Raw genomic sequence first — 20,666 nt, forward strand, 5'->3', positions numbered from 1 at the left:
TCATGCAATTTCTTCCTTCCCAGGCTAGCAAATCAGCCTGCTTTAACAGTATCTCAATAGTTTTACTTTGAATATTCAGCAGAAGGAATCTTGTTATCTCTTCCCATTGCAATTCTGCATTATGACATCTGCCGAGATGCCATTAGCTTTAAGTGAACAGAAATGACATCTCAAACTGCTTAAACGTAAAGAAAATTACTGGCTCACATAACTGTTATTCCAGGGGTAGGGTGGAATTCAGGATTGGCTTAGCCTAACAACTCCTGCTCCCTTCCTCTGCAATTCTTTCAGCCCCGTTCTAGAGCTGGTTTCCTCCTGGAGTTTGATAACAAGATCACTGTAGCAGCTCAGAGCCTCACAGTCAAATCTGACAACATCTACAGAAAGAGATGGGCCTCTTCCCTGTGCCGTGGACAAGGAAAAAAGTCCTTCGCAGAAGCTTCTGCACACTTTGCTCAGCCTAAAATGGGAACACGCCTATTTTTGAATCAGTCCCTAGCAAGGGGTATGGGACTACCATGACTGCCTTAGATTACTCAGGGCCACTGACAGCCACACAGTGGGGACAGAGTAGCTGTGCCTGGGAGAGAACTGCACATCAACACAAGCACGGCCAGTGATTCCTAATCTAGAGCCAAGAAGCCTCAGAAGTTGAAGAACTCCCTCACGAACTTTCTGAACACATTATATAAGTTGTGTGTGAGTGACAGAGAGAGAGACCTGGTACTACCTTTTAAAAATCTGCACAAAAAGTTAATAAAACTCAATTGTATTTAAAAGCATTAACTAATTCATAATTTTTTGAACAGCACAGAGGCGATGCAGCACACACTACCTGGGTTTGTACCTGGCTCTCGCACCTTTTATCGGGGAAGTTCACACAAGTGGTTACCCACATTACAAGACTCTTGTGATGATTAAGGAAGCAGCATGTGGAGGGCTGATTTCAGACAGTATAAACTGTATTGAGCAAAGCACTAAATAAATTCTAGCTATTATTTCTCTCCTACAAATAAGGTACTACAGTGGGAAGAACTGCAAAAACATTTCTGAGGTAACATTGGTTTGTAACATAAATTTCACGTGTACAACAGTGTATCTCTACCTCTGTATACCCTGCAGGGCGCTCAGCACCAAAAATTCAGCTTCCATCTGTCACCATACAGTTGATCTCCTTTATCCACTTTGCCCTTGGGTAACCACTACTCTGTTCTCTGCGTGTGTGTCTGTTTTGTCCGATTTGTTCATTTATTTTTGTTTTCTGTTTGTTTTTTAGATTCCACATGAGTGAAATCATGTATTTAGAATGATTAGTGAATCATGTATTTAAATCATACGGTATTTAGTCTGACTTATTGCACTTAGCATAATTTCCTCGAGGTCCATCCATGTTATTGCAAATGGCAAGATGTCATCTTCTTCGTGGCTGAGTAGTAGTCCACTGTGTCTATATACCACATACTCTTTATCTGCCCAGCTCCTGATGGGCACTCAAGTTGTTTTCATGTCTTGGCCATTGTACGTAAGGCTGCAATGAATGTAGGCACGCATATACCTTTCTGAATTCATGCTTTTGATTCTTTGGGTAAATACCCAGAAGTGGAAGGGTGGATCATATGGTAGTTCTAGCCCTAATTTTTTGAGGAACCCCCAAACTGTTTTCCATAGTGGCTGCACCAATTGACATTCTCACCAACTGTGTATGAGGGCTCCCTTTAAGAATAATGAAAACTTTTGATATTGAAAAGCAGACGTTTCTTTTTAGCTGTCTGGCAGCCAGCCTCAATTCCTTCAGGAGAATTACCTTTCTCCAGCCTGTATAATCTTGCTGAGACTTTATCAGCATACGTCCATCTCAGGTTCACTGCTGCTCTCTATACAGAAACACAAAGGCGGAGACCATCCCCCTTTTTCTTTCTCTGGTGGAAACCTTTCTCCCTAGTTCTGCACACTTTAGCATTTAGAAGGTTCATGTTCATAATGAAACTCTATTATAGCTCAACAGTATGTAAAGTTGAGTGAAAGTGTTAGTCGCTCAGTCGTGTCTGACTCCTTGTGACCCCATGGACTGTAATCCACCAGACTCCTCTGTCCATGGAATTCTCCAGGCAAGAATACTGCAACGAGTTGCCGTTCCCTTCTCCAGGGGATCTTCCCAACCGAGGGATCAAACCCGGTCCCTGCACTGCAGGTGCATTCTTTGCAGTCTGAGCCACCAGGGAAGCCCATAGCAGGTAAGGGCAGAGATTATCCAAAGGTAGGAAAAAAGTATAAGTTATCCAGCTAGGTTGTTTTAGGTTTAAAGTCCTCAACAAATTTTCCCGGAATTCTATTTTTACTATGCTACTCTACATCACTAGATTCCAGGCTACTTTGATCCGTCTTATTTCCACCTTCCTGCCCAATCTGAATCTTGCTACTATTTTTAGCTCCCATTTTGAGTCTGTGGAGAAAAGAAGTTTTTAAATTTCAGGGCTCAGAGAAGCCCAGGCTAAGTGACTGGGTGCTGCTTTCTGCTCCGACAGAACCTATCCTAACTTCTGCACCTAACACCCAGTGTCCCAAGTTCTTTCCCAAACCTCTCCTGTTTTCCCTGGTCTCCACAGCACCCTCTCTCTCCAAAACACACTCTCCTTACCTTCCTTCATGTCTCTAAATACAACCCAAATTAAACTTTTAAAAAATGCCTACTGAAAATCACATCCAACTGGGAGTTTTTTTCCCCTATAGCTTAGTTATCATGTCTCTCTGTAATATTCTAATTTACAAAAAGAAAGTTAAGTCAACTCTCATCTGACCCAGAAACATCTATGACTTCCATGTGCAAGTGAAAAAAAAAAAAAACTGGGGTGGAAGAATTACTTTTCACTATATAACTTTTAGTACTGTCAGGATATTTTACTATGTAAACATTAACTTCTATTACAAAAAAATTCCTATTACTTAACAATGCAAAAAAAAAAAAAAATGACTTTAGTCTTACTCTCCCAGTAGTATTTTTATGCAGGAACATGTGGACATCAGATGGAGAGAAGAAAGCATCCCTAAATTCATAATCATTTTTGTTTAGTTTTGTTTGGAGGGTGCCAAGTCAACAGGCAGCAGCTGGCTGCCATAGGCTTATGGTCTGGTTACTAACCCAGCCAATGGGGTTCTACTGCTGAAAGTTTAAGGGAAATCTGAAGACCTTCATTGAGCCCCTGGCCTTGCGGAAAGTGATATAGGCAAGGATTTCTACGTGCCCAGGTGATGGCCTGACTGGGTCAGTCACTGCTACTTCTCAAAAGTCTCGGAGCTGCTAAGAAATGAGAACAGAATAGGTCAGGGCTGGCAATCAAGCCTTGCTGCAGGTGTGGGTCAAGTGAATCGCAAGTGGACCCACCTGTCAGTCCCAACCCTCTTACGTGTTATTTTATTACATTTTTTGTTATATATGAGAATATTCTACATAGGACATTTGCCATATTATTAAAAATAGCGTATTGTAATTGTTAAGCTTGACCTGTGGATTAGTCAAAATCTGCTGCTTCATTTAGGCCCCACCCACAAAGTATCCTTATTTTGAGACTGATCTTCAAGACACCAGCCAACCTTCCCCGATGGGTTGAGTCAGCACTGGATTCACTACCTACTTCCAACCCCTCCATCTTCTGTTGCTTGCAACACTCAAGTTGCCTTCTAACACTGTCTTCCTCATCAGCCTCTATCCTGTGATCTGTCTTCTGTCTCAGAGCCTGACACCAACCTGCCTATTGATATCTTACACAATGTGAGTGTGTGCTCAGTTGTGTCCAACTCTTTTGCAACCCCATGGACTGTAGCCTGCCAGGCTCCACTGTCCATGAAATTCTCCAGGCAAGAATATTGGAGTGGGTTGCCATTCCCTTCTCCAGGGGATCTTCCCAACCCAGGGATCAAACCTGGGTCTCCTACATTGGAGGCAGATTCCTTACTGCCTGAGACACCAGGGAAGCCCCTATCTTACACAATCCTTCAGCCCAAACACAGACACAGATCACACCCAGCCACACTCTCCCCATCTGGCTCAAACACTCCTCACCCCACCAAACCTGCCCTTCTCCATCTGCCCCTGAGCCACTTCCTCTTCCCCCATCCCACTTCCCACATGCTCAGCTACCAACCTAGAAGTCATACAACCTTTGTAATAACACCCTCCTGACACAAAAAACCCTCACCCACTGGACCTTTCAGCTTTTCAGTTCGAAGCCCAGGCCAGCGCCACTGTTTTATTCTGCTTCGACTTCTAGGGTATTATCATTACAGAGAAAGTCCTGACAACAGGCTGACTAGGTCCACTGTAAACCCGTCTCACCAGCCCGGCCAGCCACCTGTGCACACCCTCTTGGCCATGTGTATACACACTCTTGGCCACGTATGCATGCCTCATGCCCAAACGTGCACACCCCCTTGGCCACACCAGGCAGCCCCAGTCCTTTTCCCGAGACTCACACCCCTCTGCTCCACTCAGAGCCCTCCCCGTGTTTTCCCCTGGCACACTTGACTGCATCCCTTCCCAGAGCCTCGGAAGCCTTGTTCCACACACTTTTCTGCTGTCTCTGACACTCGCCAGCCCTTTCTCCTGAGGTAACTGTCAGAGGTGAGGGCTTGGTTTCTCCCCAATAAAACAAGATTCTGGAAAAAAAAAATGAACTGCCAACAGTGAAAAATCAGGACTTTTCACTTAAAAAAATCAGGATTCCTGGTTCCTGTGGGAACACAGAACCCTCTGCCCTGAAGGAGGGGCACACCCAAAGAGCAAAGTCCTCAGAGCTGATGACTGGCCACCAGCCGCCCTGTCCCTCCTTCCTTGCCCCGCCGCCCCGTGCGGGCACCTGCTCTCACAGGCCACCCCACTGCTTACACACAGGCTCTGATGCCCACCCCCGGCCCCCGTCCTGGGGGCCACCCCACCCAGCTGCCCCCATCGACCCCACCCTCTCCCCTCACACTTCCTCGGGGAACTGGCTCCCCTTGCGGCCGCCACTTCTCACCACGTAATAGGATTTCTGCTGTCAGCTCTGCTGGAACTACAGAGGCTCTCCAGGTCCTCCCGCCCAGGAGCACCGGGAACTGAGCGCTGGACAGTCGCTCCTCACAAGGCCTCCCCCATGGCTCTCCTGACTTTGTTTCGTTTCTCCTCCCGACCTCCGGTGATCAGGCACCTGGAAACACCTCTGAGTGCCATACAGACCCCACAGTGAGCACACTCTCCCCGAAACACTGCCACCGGCCAGCCCAGGCCTTAGAGTTTCTCTCAGGGAAAAACTCAATCCAAACCTAACCATAGTCCTGCACCTCCAAAGGTTCGCAGGCGAATTCTCTTATTCAGCATTACTGCTCACTCCTCAGCTGCAAAGCACCGGTTCTTAAGAGACTAGTAACTGAAGGTCCCTACCTCTGCTGAGGAAGTCACAGTCTAGAGGGAACACAGATGGATAAACTGAGCGTCAATACGATACATCGAGCGACAGAGAAAAAAGCAGCACCAAGAGGAAGGCCAGGGAGGGCACGGGCCGCCTGCTGGGAGAAACGCTAGCACCATCCTCGTCCTCACACACCCACTGCCACCACTGCAGCCCAGGCCTCCTGCAAGTCTCCTCACTGGTCTCCACGCCTCTCTTCCACCCATCCTGCCTCCTGCTTAAAACCATGCTCCCCACTGCAGCGGAGTGATCTGCCTAAAATCTGAAACAGAGTTCTCTCCTGCTCAAAGCCTTCCAACAGCATTGGGATGAACGTCCATCGTCCCATCAGCCAACACCGATTTCTCTCCCTGCATCTCACCTCTCTTTCCCTTGCACCAGTGGCCCTTCAGCTACACTGATCTTCCTGTTCCTTAGGGTGAGCTCTCTTCTGCTGCCTGACTTCTGCACACACCACTCTTGTTACCTGGAATCCTCTGGCCCCCACTCTCTGTACTAAAAGCTTTTCTGACATCTGGATCTTAACTGGAACACCATTTCCCCATTATTTAGCTTTCTTTGAAAACTCTCATAATTCACTTAATTATCCTCGTTTTTCTCTACCCCATTAGATTGCATGATCAACAAGCACAGGGACCGTGTTTTTTGTTCACTGTGTATTTACAGCATCTGGCACTTAGCAGACACTCAATAAATATTTGCTCAGTGATGATGTAAAAGGCTCTTTACTTCTCTGAAGTCCCAAATGTAAGCATCCCCTTTGCTTCGTCTCTCATCCCTCTCTTCCATGCCCTGTTTTCATCATCTCCAGGCTGCTCACGCTCATCTGTACCTCCAGAACTGACCTCTCCTGCCAAGATCAAGCTCCACAATTATGATGTCCGCAGGACAGTTTCAGGAGTTCCTCTCTGGCACCTGCAGCTGAATGTGTCTCAAGACACACTCAGCAACTATCCTCAAAGTCTCCTGTCTTTTTGCGTTTCTGTTAATGATGATATTCTTCTACAGCTCCAGTGACTAACTTCTCTCTTTCCTTCACTCACTGACAAGAAAAACTGATTCCACCTCTGAAAATGCACCAATATGTTCCTATACATACAGTCAACTAGACCGGTGCACCTCAGGTACTACCTCTAGTCTTAAAATAAAAATCACCCAATTACACACATATCAAAGTTGAATTCGGATGTCAATCAACAGTCCCATCAAAATCAATGGCTCTCTACTGTCCCCCAAATAATGTGATCTTCTTCTGCTTGGCATTCGAAGCCTCTCAATCTTGCCTGAACTATCCTAACCAGGCAGTCTACTTAGAGTTTAGTGGTTAAGACCATAAACTCTGGAGCCAGACTGTCATGTAAAGGCACAGAAACAGGGATGAGTGCAGATACCAGCTTCACCAACTTCCCTGGGCTGTGGTCCCTTCATCCTTCATCTGAAGGACGGGATAACGGGAAGAGTATTAACCTCCAGGGACTGTTAATAGATGAATTACAATGAAAACTAAGAAACAGACAAAACAACAGATTAAATGACTAGAGCACTTAGCATAGTGCCCGGCACTGATCAGTCTACCAGCATCGCGTCCTGTGTGCGCTGTGTGCGCCTTGTAGCAGCGTCTCCCGCTGTCAACAGCCTACGTCCCAGTCTATCTCAACCAACCTGCTGTTCCCCTGATACTCCCCAAGCTTCCCCTCGTGAGGTGGGAGCCCGCAACAGCAGCTCATCAACACTGGCTGGTAAGCCGCCAGCACTGCACCCCTTCCTCCAACTCAGAGCATTTCCAGTCAAAAGCTCCTACCACCAAGCCCCCTTCTCTCGGGGGCGTCCTTACAGCTCAAGTGCTGAAATGCGCCAGAGGCTGCTTGTCATAGGGCTCCAGCTCTGCGCAAAGATGCCTTGTCTACCATTAACCGTCTTCTTCGTCCCTCTCTTTTCTCACCCCTCTCCCAAGTTTCCCATCAGAGACCATCTTGCAACCCTTCTCCATTCAGAGTGGCAAAGCTGTTTTTGTTCTCTTATGGCCCTGATTCTGGGTAAAAGTTGAAGTTCTCATGCCTGCTCTCCCTGCAACAGGCCTATTTCATTAGGATGTGTTCTCTTTGCATGGAAATGCTTAAAATAATTAAAACTAATTCTGCAGCCTGACTATGAGCAGAATATGGACTTCTCTCTGAAGTGGTCAGACCTCACTTAACCCTCTACAACTCCTGCCATGCACAGGGACTTGTAAATACTAATAAAATGTTTATTGATAACTCACTAATCCCAAGAGATGGAAAAATGAGATTACTAGAAAATTTTACTCGCTATTTAACCTTAAGATAAACAATAAATTATAAACTGCAGTGTACAATTTCCAAAGCCCAATCCAATAACTTAGCATGTGGCGTTACCAACAAATGCAAATTCTACTTCTTTTTATAACTAAACTGATACTTAAAAAAAACTTTTTTTTTTTTTTTTTAACAAAAAGGAAGTCGTAACTACTGAGGACATAAAATCTAGCAAAAACAATGACATCTAAACCTAAGGAACTGTTTTCAATTCACTTCAAGGCTCCCCAGAAGGCTTTATCTAGTGTCCCTTGGTGTTTGTCCCACAGCTAAGGTTGTCAACCAGAAGACTACACACCAGAAACCTATGCTTAGACATCTTTACAGAACCCATGATTTACAGAACCATCATACATTCTCCATGTAACATTAGAAGTTACAATGACTGTAAAAGATTCTTATAAACATGCATAGGAATTTATTCTATAACTTATGACATTGTATAAGAACCCTAAAAATTAAAGGAGAAATAAGACATATAAAATCAGAGATGCACTCTGAACTCTCATTGCTAATGTTACATCTGCCCTAAAACATTCCTTCTCCTTAAGGACTAAAAGGGTTTCACATTGAAGATGTCCCTACAAAAAGACAAGGAAAATGGCAGAGGAGAGCCTGAACTGAATGACTGATCACTGACTTCTAATTTCAAAAAGAATCAAGTAGTTATACCCTAGGCAATGCTAGTCAGTGTGGTCCTTAGACACTCCACAAGGAGTGAGTACAGAGACTGAGAGTAAAGACTCAGAAACTCTGACAGCTACGTTACAGAACTGTACATCCACTGAATCTAAAACTACAAAACTGGCAGTTATATATTGTACATTTTTTATTTCATTTTTCTTGTAATTCATTTTTTACATATGTTAGAAAAGAACTGGCCCAGGACAAAAACTGGTTGTCAGGGACATTTGCTTCCCAGAAGAAACAAATGTAATAAAACTCATAAATGAGGAGAGAAGGCAAAACCTCAGTCCCTGAAGAACAACCCAATGGTGACTACCCTGGGTCTCACCTTTGCTCCTGGACTTGGAGCTGAAGGAGCTGGCCAACTGGAAATGCTAACAGGCACAGACCACCCCCCCCAAAAAAAAAGCCCAACAAAAGCCTGCTCTCTCTAGCCAAAGGACCAGCAAAGGGACATCCTAGCAAGACAGAAAACTCTACAGGGGGTTGGTGGGTGGGGGGAAACACTCTACTCCAGACAAACACCATAGAAAAAACTGTGGCCCACCCAGGCCAACAAAGGTAAGGTACAACAAGCTCAGACTTCCATATACTCACAAGCTGTAACAAGGCACCCCGACCCCCTCCACAATGGAGTGCTGCTGAGAAGGCCAAGTGGAGCACCCAGGCTGGTAACAAGGCACCCTTCCACACCATGTGCCCTGAGAATCCTGGACCTCTAACCCCACCTGGCCATAACAGAACACTCTCTCTACTTCTTAGGTCAAGGGAAGTCAAGGGGGGAGCCTGTACTTCTACTATACCTAGCAGTAGCAAGGCTGCACCACATGGCATCCCCTACCCCTGATGGAGAGAGAGGTATCAAGAAAAGCCAGCTACAATGAAGGCTTAAATAAGATCTAGAATTTCATAGCATATTGTGAAAATTTCCAGGTTTTAATTAAAAAAAAAAAAAAAAAAATCACTCTCAATACCAAAAGCCAGGAGGACTCAAACTAAATGAAAAAGACATCAGCAGACACCAACACTAAAATGACAGAGATAGCAGGATTATCTCAGAATGATTATAATGCAGCTATGACAGAAATGCTTCAACGAGAAATTTCAAGCATGCTTGAAATTTAAAATAAATAAATAACCTCAACAAAGAAAGAGGAGATACAAGAACAAAATGGAAATTTCAGAGCTGAGAAATACTGCAATAAAAAGTTGATGAACTCAATAGCAGAATGGAAGGGACAAAACTGGAAGACACAGCAATAGATATTACTCAATCTGAACAGCGGAAAGAAACTAGAAAAGAACTGCCAGCCTTAGGAACCTGTGGGACCATAAGAAAAGATCTACCATCTAAGTAATTAAGAGTTGAGAAGACAGAGAAGAGAGTGGACTGAAAAAGTACTCAAGTAATGGTGGGACTTTCCTGGTGGTCCAGTGGCTAAAACTCTGAGCTCCCAATGCAGGGGCCTGGTTTCAATCCCTGGTCAGGGAACTAGATCCCACATGCCACAACTAAAAAAAAAAAAAAAAAAAATCCTGCATGCTGCAATCAAGATGTAAGACCCCAAGAGCTGCAACTAAGACCTGGTACAGCCAAATAAATTAATTAATAATTTTTTTAAAAAGAAAAGAAAAAATAGCAAAAACTTACCGAATTTGGCAAAAGACATAAACTTACAGGTTCAGGGAGTTGAGTGAATGCAAACAGGATAAACCCAAAGGAATTCAAACCAATATTTACTGCAATTAAGCTGAAAACTAGAAGTAAAGAAAAAGTCCTGAGGATGGTGAGAGATAAATGATAACTTAAATACAGAGGAAAAACCTGCAAACACCAGGTTTCTCATTAAAAACCGTGGACGCCATACAACTTCCCTGGTGGTCCGGTGGTTAAGACTCCAAGTGCAGGGGGCATGGGTTTGATCCCTGGTCAGGGAGCTAGGATCCCATGCGGCGCGGCACGGCCAAACAAAACAAAAGCAAGAAAAGAGTAGAATAAACAAGGCTGTAATTTAGGAAACAAGGAAGGAAGAAACCATAGAGGCCAGAGGTAAATGGTACAACAGTTTTTAAGTGCTGAAAGAAAAGACCAACACAGAATCCTGGGCTTCCCTGGTGGCTCAGTGGTAAAGAATCCACCTGCCAACGCAGGAGTCACAGGTTCCATCCCTGATCTGGGAAGATCCCACATGCTGTGGAACAACTAAGCCCATGTGCCACAACTATTGACCCTGTACTCTAGAGCAAAGAAGCCAAACTACTGAGCCCATGTGCCACAACCACTGAAGCCTGCATGCCCTAGAGGCCATGCTACTGCTGCTGAGTCGCTTCAGTCGTGTCCAACTCTGTGCGACCCCATAGACGGCAGCCCACCAGGCTCCCCCGTCCCCGGGATTCTCCAGGCAAGAACATTGGAGTGGGTTGCCATTGCCTTCTGCAATGTATGAAAGTGAAAAGGGAAAGTGAAGTCACTCAGTCGTGTCTGACTCTTCTCGACCCCATGGACTGCAGTCTACCAGGCTCCTCTGTCCATGGGATTTTCCAGGCAAGAGTACTGGAGTGGAGTGCCATTGCCTTCTCCACCTAGAAGCCACGCTCCGCAACCAAGAGGAGACACCACAATGAGAAGCCCGTGCACCGTAACTAGAGAGTAGTCCCGACCTCTGCAACTAGAGAAAAGTCCACACAGCAACGGAGACCCAGCACAGCCAAAAATAAATAAATAAAAATTAAAACGAAAAAAACACAACAACACACAGTCCTATACTCAAAGAAAATATCCTTCAGGAATGAAGAGCAAAATTGAGTCATTCTCAAATGAAGAAAAACTAAGAAAGTCTGTCAGCAGCAGACATACCCTTAAGAAAGGCTAAAGAAGTTCTTAAAAAAGAAATAATAAGGGAAGGAATCTTGAGACATCAGGAGAAAACACAATACGCAAAAATATAGAAAAAGAGGCTTCCCTTCTGCCCTTGAGTTTACTCGTTTATGTTTGTGAAAGCAAAAACTATAACAGTGTCTAGGGTGCTTATAAATGTTTTAGAAGAAATACATACAATCGTATTAAAATGAGTGAGGATTAAGCGATGCACAGGGAAGCAAAGGTTCTGGTAAAATGATGACGCCGGTAGACAGCAATTAGCTACATATATATAATGTAATACTTAGAAGAAGTATACCAGTAAAAATATTTTTAATTAAAAAAACCCATACAAAGAAATACACTCAAAAAAACAGTATGTATGTGTGTGTGTATGTGTTCAGTTGAGTCCGACTCTTTATGACTCCATGAACTATAGCCGACCAGGCTCCTCTGTCTATGGCATTTTCTAGGCAAGAATACTGGAGTGGGTTGCCATTTCCTTCTCCACAAAAAACAGTATCTATAAATTAAAATGGAATTCTACAAAAACAAAAAACAAAAACTCAAGTAACCCACAGGAAGCTGAGGGCAGAGGAGGAGGGGGGCAATATTCAGAGAAACAAAAAAATGGAGGGAATAAACAAAAAGTTAAACGTCAGACTTAAGTTCTAACATCAATAATTACATTCAATGTAAATGGTCTAAATGCCTCAATGAAAAAGACAAAGATTGCTAAAATCAATTAAAGAAAAACAACCCTACTATATATATGCTGTCTACAGGACACAGTTCAAACAAAACAGTTTAGGCAGGTTGAAAGTAAAAGAATGGAAAAGGATATATCATCCAAACAATAAAGGAAAAGCAATCAAAGAAGAAGAAAGAAAAGTAGTGGCTATGTTAATATCAAAGTAGAATTCAGAGCAAAGAGAATTACCAGAGACAGAGAAGGACATCATGCAGTGACAGAAAAGGTAAAGCCACCAAGGAAACACAGCCACCCTAAATGTGTATGCACCAGAGAACTGAAGAATATGTAAAGCTAAAAACGGATGTAACCTAAAAGGAGAAACAGACAGGGGACTTCCCTGGCAGTCCAACAGTTAAGACTCTACCTTCCAATGCAGAGGGTGCAGGTTCAACCCTTGGTAAGACAGCAAAGATCCCACATACCTCGGGGCCAAAAGACCAAAACATAAAAGGGAAGCAATATTGCAACAAATTCAATAAACACTTTAAAAACAGTCAACATTAAAAAATAAAAAAGAAACAGACAAATCCAAAAATACAGTTGGAGACTTCAATACCCCGCTCTCAAGAGTTGACAGAACACTTAAGCAGGAAGGTACAGAAGAACTCAACACCATCAACCAACATTATCTAATGAACATTTATAAAACACTCCAACGGCAGAAAAAACATTCTAGTCAAGTGTCCACAGACCATATACCAAGATGGAGCATACTTTGAGTCATAAAACAAGCCAAAACAAATTTAAAAGAACTGAAACATACAGAGTTTGTTCTCCAACCACAACAGGATCAAAGCAGAAGCCAAAACCAGAAAGATAACAGTAAGATCTCCAAACACTGGGAAGCTAAACCACACACTTCTAAACAATCCATGGGTCAAAGAAGTTTCAAGGGAAATAAATACATATATTAAACTGAAAGAAAATAAAAACACAACATAAAATTCATGAGACACAACTAAATCAGTGCTTAGAGGAAAATTTATAGTGCTAAAAGCCCCCATGAACATAAATCCAGAAAGTCCTTTACAAATTATTAGTCATTAAAATTCAACAACATATAAAAGAGATAAAAAACCAAGTGGGATTTATCCCAGGAATGCAAGGCTGGCTCAATTAAAAATCAATCAAAATAATCCATCATATCAATAGGCTAAAGAAGAAAAACTACATGACCATAAAAATCAATGCACAAAAAGCACTTAACGAAATTCAACACCCATTCATGATAAAAACTCTCAGAAAGACAGGAATAAAAGGGAACTTCCTCAACGTGATGAAGAGCATCTACAAAAACCCTACAGTTAACACTAAACTTAATAGTGTGTAGCATAAATGCCCAACAGTCAGCTTTTTTGGTTATACAATATAAATGCCTAGCATTAAGCTTCTGCTTGCCCGGGCATCCGAAGACATCCATCTTGAATAAACACACTGCCGGATATACAAGATAGAGTCAGGCCACCTCACCCATAAAATTCGGTTTTTTGTTTTTTTCCGAGAGCTCTGTAGATCAGATAACTGACCATTTGATGGTTTGCTTTTCCCTTCCTGTGTCCTAATTCTTGCTCTTACATTTTACATTCACCAAGAGAGAAGCCACAAAATCCCAGGAACCTCACCATCAGCCACAATGAAAGCAGAAGCCCAATCAGCACTCTCTACCCACAATCCCACTGTGAGGCCTCAGGCGTGCCATGCACCCTCCTCCAGGTCCTGTAAGTAATAAACCTCTTCTTTTCCAAGTTCCCTGATGGTTCTCACTGAGGTGTATCTTACAATCATGGTAAGAACCACCAGAGCCAGTCGAGACACAACACTGGCTCCAAAAGGGGGAAAGTCTGGGTGGGGGCTCACCAGAGGCCCAGGTGAATGCCCTCGGTCATTTCTAGCCAATGGCGTCACTACGGACTGCCTGAGACTGACCCAAAACATAGTGAAAGACTGAATGCTTTCTCCCTAAGATCAGGGACAAGGCAAAAAGGTCTTCTCTTACTATTCTTCTTAAACACAGTACTAGAAGTTTTAGCCAGTATCAATAAGAAGAGGAAATAAATAGCATATAGATGGAAAAGGAAAAAATAAAACTGTCCCTATGTAGACATGACAAGGTTGTCTATTTAGAAAATCTCAAGGAATCTACCAAAAAACTCCTGAACTAATAAACGGGTTCAGCAAGACTGTAGCATACAAGATCAACATAAGAAAGTTATAATAATATTTCTCTATACTAGCAATGAACACATGGATCCCGAAAAATTTTAAACAGCAGTTGCTCAAAATACAAACACTTATACATAAGTCTAACAAAAACCCAACAAAATTTAACAAAACATAGACTTGTATGATAAAACTACACAATGCTGATTAAAGATATCAAGGACCTAAATAAATGGAGAGACATACCATGTTCATAGATTAGAAGAGACAACATAGTAAGACATCAATTTTCCCCCAAATGATATACAGGTCTAACGAAACTCCTATCAAAATTCCAATAAGACTTTTTTGTAAATATAAACAAGATTATTCTACAACTTATATGGATAGGCAAAGGAATGAAAAGCTAATACAATTTTGAAAAAGAAGACTGAAGTGGGAGGAATCATTCCACACCCACTTAAGACTTCTTATATCCCACAGTAACCAAGACTATAACATTGGAGGAGGGACAGACACATAGATCAATAGAACAGAATAAAGAACCTAGAAACAGACTCATACACATACACTCAACTGATTTTTTTTTACAGATACAAAAACAATTCCATGGAAGAAAATGTTGCCTTTTCAACCAACAGTGTCACAACAGCCAAAACTGGAAGCAACCAGATGCCCTTCAACAGGAAAATGGTTATAGGAACCATAAAAGTACATCCATATTATGAAATACTACTCAGCAATAAAAAGGAAGCAACTATTGATATACACAGCACTTCTCTTAGTCTCCAGAGAATTATGCTGGGGGGGGAGGGCGGAGACGTGAATTCCAAAAGGTACTTATTATATGATTCCATGTATAAAACATTTTTGAAATGACAAAATTATAGAATGGAGAACAGATGAGTGATTGCCAGGCCTTAAGGAGTGGATAGAGCAGGAGGGAAGAGGGTATGGTTATAAAAGAACAACATGCAGAAAGCATGCGGTGTTGGAAATGTTCTCTATCTTGACTGCATTGATGACACCGTCATAGTGGCTGATACTGCACTACAGTTTTACATGATACCACTGGAAGCAACTGGGTAAAGCGTACATGGGATCTTTCTAGATTATTCCTTGTAAATGCATGTGGATCTGCAATTATGCTCCACAAAAACAGTTTAATTTAAAAAGCCCAAAACTGGACCTTCACTCACTGCTCTAAGATTCATTACCCAAATGTCAACACTTCAGAATAGGTCCACCTTTGTAACAACCCCTTATCAACCTTGGCTTTGTGGTCGACTGAGGATGCGTAGTTATAAATGTAAAACATTATGCCTACCCTCAAGCATCATACACTCAAGTAGCGAGACGAACATGGGCATAAATCAACAGTGAAAGACTTCATAAAGGAGATGGGATTTCAGCAAAGCCTTGAACAAGAGACAGCACTTCCACAAGTGCAAGTGCACAGGGGGACATTCTGGGTAGAAGAAATCACGTATAAAGACGCCAAGCTAAAAATAAGCACCTATGAAGAAAGGGACATGTGTGTGTCGTGAGATAACACAAAAGATGGACTAAGCAGTGTGGGGTAACAGTAGAAGGCCCCCAAAAGCCAGAGCAAGGAATGCAAATGTCACGTACCAAAAGAAGACTTCTTCACCAACCCAGCCAACCAAAGGCAGCAGCCCCCCTGCCCCAGTCTCTCCAACACCCTTCACCTTTTCTTTTTAGCACCCTGCACAAGTTGTAATTATCATGTATTTCCCTGCACGTTCATCTAATGCTGTCTCACCCCAGTCATGGTGAGTACCTAGCGGCACTGGATCTGATACGCAGGAACTGCCCAGCACACATTAACCAAGTCAATGAACCAACAGTCGGTACTCGCTCCTTGTCCTCTTCTGCGCAGCTGCCTGTCTTCTTTCCTCCATTGTCTGTCACTCTGTGCAGCTTGGTCCCTCTCTGACAGCCTACCTCTTTTAGTTCATCCTTCCTTTTTCCTTGCTCCACCTCAGCCCAGTTCTCAACCCACCATAAAAATAAAAACAGTGTATTTTAAAACAGGGGTTCACATTTGGAATGTTAACACTCTTTTCAATCTCAACCAAATAAGAACCTATCCCAAAAATCTGCTACTGAAAACCGAGTACTACAGTTACAAGTTGTTACAGAAGCATAACAGATTCATATATTACATAAACAAACAAGTAAGAGCTATTCCTGTCATGGCCTTACTCTCCTGAATATGAGATGCTTTGCCCAGAACTGATGATCCTATCTGGTCCATGGAAAGCTGTCCACTGAAGACAGCCAGGACAGTACTCCTCAAAGCTACCAAGGTTACACAGAACAAAAGCTGAGAAACTGCCACCGACCAAAGACTGAGGAGCCATGACTTTAAATGCAATGTGGTGCCGTGGACTGGAGCCTGGAATGGAAAGAGGGCACTAATGGAAAAATTGGCGAAATCCAAATACAGTCTGGAATTTAGTTTAAAAACAAAAGACACAAATATATATATACACACACACACACGAGCACATATATATATGGTATTAACAAACAAGACCCAGATTTATAAATATTATTTTATATTATTAAAAAGAGAAAGAGATGGGGCACACAAGGGAACCAGGAAATGAAACTTAGGTCAGGGTACCTAGGGGCTTAGAGCTGAAAAGCTACATGTAGATCTACCTTCATTTTGCTTCTGGTGCTATGCTCTTACCTGATGCCCTGAAAATTACTTGGCCTGAAACTGCTTGGAATTAACTAGTTCTGACTTCAGAATAGGCTCATTAATATACACAACAAGCATTTATTGAGTGTCTACTGTTTACCAGGCACTGTAAAGTTTTTGGGAATACACGGCTGGAAAAGACACAGAAACGGAAGACACCCTCTCTGCTCCCATACAAGCTGACTCTCTACTGCAGAAGCCAGGCATTTAACAAGTATCTGCGTAAATGATGAGTATTTCCAGGCCTTTCAAAGTTGGCTTCAGAGTCCTACCAAACAATCCATCAGGACATTTGCTAAACCCAGTTATCACTGGTGTTCTGAATAAGGCCTTCAATGTGAAATCAAATCACTTGAGATCTGATATCTGTATCACCTGTGACCTGCTAAATCACTTTAACAGAAACTCATTCAGCTGACGTGGTTTGTGACCTGAGATTCGGCATTTCTTCCAAACTCTCAGAGGACAGAGATGCTGCTGGATCACAAACCACATCGAATTAGCAAAGCAGTGAAGGTACCACAGAAAGCATCCCTCAAACTATCATGTAAAATGCAAGCTCTGTAAAGCCAAGGACATTTTGCCTCTTATTCACCACAGTATACCCAGGACTTAAAACTGTGCCTTATTCATGGATAGCACTCAATAAATATTTACTGAATGAACAAATGGATATATGGTCTTAGACAAGTTCAACAGTAGCCACTGGTCACATGTGGCTACCGAACACTTGTCACGTGGCTAGTGACTTTTCAAAACTTCAATTTTAATTAATTTAAATAGCCACATGTGGTTAGTGGCTACCATAATGGCCAATCTAGGTCTAGACACAGATGTGATGTCAAGAGCCCTGGATTAATAAGACCTAGGTGTGAATTCCAGCTCTCCTGCTTTAGCTTGTGACCTGGAAAGTTACAATGTCTCAGGGCCTTAACTTCCTTCATTTGTGAAAGGAGGACAAAATACCCCCCACCCCAACACCACCTCCAGCCTCTCAGGGTTCTTGACAAGAATTGTTACAGGTCATTGTATTAACCATAAAGTATCGTCTCTGCCCTCCAGAAACACTTCACAATCACAAAGATTACTTTGACCATTGCCCACACTTGCCAAAAAATGTCAAGTCCGCTTGGTTAGCTGAGTGGCTCTGTGAATGAGGCCAAGGTCATAAGTTCGAAGGAGGGGGGACCTTCACGTAGCAAGGTTGACCAGGTAAGACAGGCAATGACACTGCAAATCATCACAATTCCTGGCAAATCTTTAAATGGGCATTGTATTGATTATGGATGAGTAAATGACATTTCATTCATTCATTCTTCCAGGAAGCGCTGCCACATTATCTAAAGCCCGCTACTTCCCATCCACAGACATTTGCTAATTGGGCCGGGTCCTCTTCGCGGGCAGAGGGCCGGGAAGCCCCCACCTCCGGCCGCCCGCGTGTCCTCCCCTCCTCCGTCGCGCGGGCCCGGCGAGGGTCAGCCTGGCACAGCGGCTCCAAGTACCACACCGCCGGACCGAACCAGGAGCCATATTTAGCTGTATTTTTTGGTCAATAAAACAAACTTCCGTCTTCTAAAGAAAAACGGTCCCAACTCAATGTCAAACTAGGACGGAAACTCGAGGCTCGCCGCAGCTGCCAACCAGAGACGCCGCGTGTCCAGCAGCCCCCGAGTCCCCGACCCGGACCCCGCGCCTCGCGCGCCCGCGCCCCGGCCACGGCCGCGCCGGCCACAAAGGGACGGGAGACGCGGACGCGGCCGGGCCTCTCCGCCTCCTCCCGCCCCGCGCCAGCGGCCGCGGCTCCGGGACGGCCCGGGCGCGGGCGGACACTCACCTCGCTCCGCGCGCGGCGGCGGCGGCAGCGGGCGCTCCTCGAGGCCGGCCCCGGCGGTCGCGGCGCGGTCCCGCGGGCCGCAGCGCGGGCGCTACTCTCGGGCCGCCGTCCGCCGCGCCGCCTTCTCGGCCACTGCCGGCGGCTCCCCGGCGAGCGGGCGGGCCCGGCGCGGGCCCCGCCTCCGCCGCGCCCGCCCCCGCCTCCGCGCCGGGCCTCGCGGGCTCGGCGCGCTACCCGGGCGGCCCCGCATGCCGCCGCCGCTGCCGCTCGCACGGGGCCGCCTCAGCGCGGCGGGCCGGGGCCGCAGGGCCACCCGCGCAGGCCGCTTGGGCGCGGTCCTCCCCGCGCGCGCGGCGTGCTCGCGGCGGCGGCGGCCCGTGCGGCTGCGCGGGGGAGGCGGGGGCGCCGCGCGCTCACCCGGATGCGCCGCCCCCGTCCCTGCGGCGAGCCCACCTCGGGGCCGCGGCGCTTCCCTCGGGGCCCTGGAGGTTCCGGCTCCTCCGCGCCTCTGCCCCCTGCCGGTCCGACCCGCCGGGAGGCGCGGAACCCGAGCCCCGGAGCGAGGGGTCCCCGGGCGAGAGGCTGGGGCTGAGACGGGCTCGGCCGTGCCGTCCGGGCTGGTGGTCTCCACCTGAACCTGGGCACGGACAAAGGGGCCGCTACCGCCGCCCCAAGTGAAGCACAACTCGGGCCGTTTCACGTCGAGCAGATCGCGGGGTGGGAGGAAAGGACGGTGCCCTCATCGCGCCGACGAGATCCTCTTATCGAGCCCCTGGCTGCTTCTCACCCGCGAGCTGCAGCAGAGGACTCGGAGCTGGAGGACGGTCAGCGGCCCCTCGGCCCGGCCGTGCTGAGCTCTGCGGCCGGCGCCGGGGATGCAGGAGGTTCTGGACCCAGGGTGGGCGGCGAGAGGGGGGGCCCCCGACCAGCACAGCCGGAAGAGGCAGCCAGGCCTTGGGGGTACTGAACAGCCGCGGCCCCCCGCAACGCGGGTAACTGGGGCAGTGTCTCCCGCGTGGTGCTGAGAGGGGCCCTTCCACTTGTGACCTCTTGGGAACCAATCTTCCTTGGCACTAATTCCAGTACCTAGCTGTCCCTTAATCTAAGAAAAGATGCAAGCCTGGTCTTCTGCCACTCATAGACATAATAAATTTTCTACTTGAATCATTCAGAGGTTTTTGTAAAGTCTTGCCTGCCAGCCAAGAGTTGGAATGATGAAGCTCATGTTTATACTTTTTATTTTTTAAATAAAGGTATGTTCACAGAAAGAACCAAAAGGCTGGAAGCGAATAATGTTACTGAAGATTGTCTCTGGAATTTTACTATCCTATTTTGTGCTTATCTACATTTTCCAAGTAGTCTAAAATAAAAGTTTAAAGTTGCTTTTTAAAAGTACTTACATAATATTTTGAAACAAAGTGAATCATGATTGGCCTGTTAATGTACCACAAGGAAACTTCACTTTGAAGTTTGTATCTTTTTTAAAAATAACCATATTAAGGAAAAAAAACCATCTCGGGCAAAAAAGAGTTGCAAATTGTATACCTGCTAAAAAAAAGTTGTATTCAGAATATATAAACAACTCATAACTTAATAAAACTAATAATCAAATTTTAAATGGACAAAAGAATGGAATAGGCATTTTACCAAAGAAAATATTTAAATGGTCAACTATAGCATGAAAAGATGTTCAACATCATTAGTCACTAGGGAAATGCAAATCAGAACCACAATGAGAAAGCTCCTCACACCCACTATAATGACTGTAATAAGACTGAAAATAGCAAGTGTTGGTGAGATGAGAAATTAGAACCCTGATCTACATTTCTGATGGGTATGTGAAATGGTGCAGCCACTTTG

The 20,666-nt window shown here is 44.9% G+C and overlaps 1 protein-coding gene across 3 annotated transcripts in view; it reads right to left on the reverse strand.

The window, feature by feature from the left end:
• Window positions 1-18,957, reverse strand: part of GALNT1 (polypeptide N-acetylgalactosaminyltransferase 1) — a 123,237-nt gene extending 104,280 nt beyond the window's left edge. Inside the window, exon 1 of one of the 3 annotated variants that reach the window (XM_070361985.1) lies at window positions 18,807-18,957. The gene's annotated coding sequence lies outside the window, so the exon portion shown is untranslated. The remainder of the gene's footprint in view (window positions 1-18,806) is intronic. The other 2 variants (XM_070361984.1, XM_070361983.1) reach the window with 2 other exon arrangements.
• Between the last annotated feature and the right edge of the window lie 1,709 nt (window positions 18,958-20,666).

The sequence above is a fragment of the Bos mutus genome, chromosome 24 (genome assembly GCF_027580195.1).
Source record: "Bos mutus isolate GX-2022 chromosome 24, NWIPB_WYAK_1.1, whole genome shotgun sequence".
NCBI classification, from domain to species: Eukaryota; Metazoa; Chordata; class Mammalia; order Artiodactyla; family Bovidae; genus Bos; species Bos mutus.